General features: G+C 40.0%; 1 pseudogene; it reads left to right on the top strand.

The window, feature by feature from the left end:
• The first annotated feature begins 712 nt into the window (after positions 1–712).
• On the top strand, positions 713–1,360 carry LOC102825858 (annotated as a pseudogene).
• Positions 1,361–1,959: the final 599 nt, after the last annotated feature.

Here is a 1,959-nt window from a genome sequence, read left to right on the forward strand (position 1 = left end):
TATCATGACTAATTGCAACTGTCACAACTATGAAGGTAGAAGTCCTGTAACAAAAAGGGGGGAGTAGTTAATCTTACAGTCCAAGAACAGAGGACCTTAGAACCATCAAGGGAGAAGAGCACAAGTGGAATGTGGGACCCTATCCAGAGAAGCAGTAACACCAGAGGTGAAGGCAGAGACAATGACATAGAGAGATAGAGCAGCTGAGGAGTTTAAACCCTCAGAAAGAGAAAGACTGAGTGCTGGCAGCCAGGAGGCAGGTTTGCAGAATGTACCCTTTGATTGTTTAAATGATTATATATTCTTGAGTGTTTTTGTGTACATCCCCACAAAAGAACAAAACAATAAAAACAACAGAGGGAATAGAGGCAAATACTGTTGAATGATGATGCACGGAGAGGACTGTAATCATTGCAATGAAACAATGAGTGTAAAACTGATATTCTCCCATGTAAACTATCACTCAATTCACAATAAAAACTTTTTTAAAAGTTCATGGACAAATAGAACTAAAAGATACTGGAATTTTTCCATGAATTTTTTTAAGACCCTTCATACTTATTCTCATGGATGCTGAAAAAATAATCTGAGAAACTGATCTATATGGAGAAGAATGTAATATCAAGATTGGAGGAAGAGGCTGTTGCCAGTACTCAAGATGGAGGCAGTGAGAGGGAGGGATTAGAGTGGGAGGCACAAAAGAAGTGGGATCATGGCGACGACCGAGGATTGGAGGAGCGAAGAGTGGGAAGGGGAAGAAGAGCAGTTGGTTCTGGTGGAATTGTCAGGAATTACTGATTCTCTCAAAATTTGAAAATAAATGCAAGATTTTGGGCATTGACACTGAGAGGCTGATTATGCAAGTGGACAACTATGTCTTTGCTGGGGAATATGAAGACACTCTTGGGATCTGTGTTATATTTGAAGAAGATGGAGAGGAACTTGTGGATGCAGAAGTCAACAATAAAACAGTGCTAAAATACAAATGCCATACAATGAAGAAACTCAGCATGACAAGAACTCTTCTGACAGAAAAGAATTAGAAGAAGAAACCATAGGTGGCGTGCAGTGGCTGAAAATCAATGATACTGATTCCTCCAGTAGACCCAACGTGATTTGTAGTTTTCTACATGATAATGAAGATGAAGAAGTTGTAGCTCCAGCCTCAGATAAACCTTTGGAGTTGAAGAAACAAGAGATTCAAATGAAAGATAACTCAGACCTGAGTTATGAACAGGGGAAATCACTGCACTTGGAAATAGAGGACTCTGATCCTCTTATTGAGATCCCTTCTTTTGATACAGAAGGTTTTGTTTTTATGGAAACTCAGGATGCTGCCTTAGAATCTACTCCAAGATGAAATGTCTCTCATATAATGAACTTACTTAGCTTTTAAGTCAAATATTTGGCTCTGTATCTTCTAGTTGGTCATCTATTTTGTTATTTCTGTTGGTGTTTCCCAAATATAGCATAAGTTAATATAGCAGTTATGTAATATTAAGACGAGAATGAATTGAATTAAAAAACAAAACAAAAGCCAGTTTAAATAATTAGAGACACTTCTCTAATGAATCCTTTACATTTGGACGTTTTTCTAAACTAAGTGCATCAGTGTTCAATTACAGGAGTCACAAATTGTGATGTACTTCTGTTGGTAGCTGCCATGGAGTCGGCTTCTGACACACGGTTTGAGTGTTGGGAGACCAGAGTAGCAGTTCCTCAAGCTGAAAACAAGCCTGATGCTGCTGGGCTGCCAAGCTGCTATTACCCTGTATCCCACAACGTTCAGTGAGCCTGGTGTCAGATCCCGTCCCAACAAAGCTTATTGTGTCCTGAGAGTGTGACTGTCATTCCAAACTGGTGACTCCTGCTGCTGCTCAGCCTGAGAGAACATGGTCACTGACTACCCCTGGTCACCTTTTATGTGGGAGAGAAATCTCTCTCTCCATGATGCGACTC

Source organism: Chrysochloris asiatica, unplaced genomic scaffold (genome assembly GCF_000296735.1).
Source record: "Chrysochloris asiatica unplaced genomic scaffold, ChrAsi1.0 scaffold00047, whole genome shotgun sequence".
NCBI lineage: Eukaryota > Metazoa > Chordata > Mammalia > Afrosoricida > Chrysochloridae > Chrysochloris > Chrysochloris asiatica.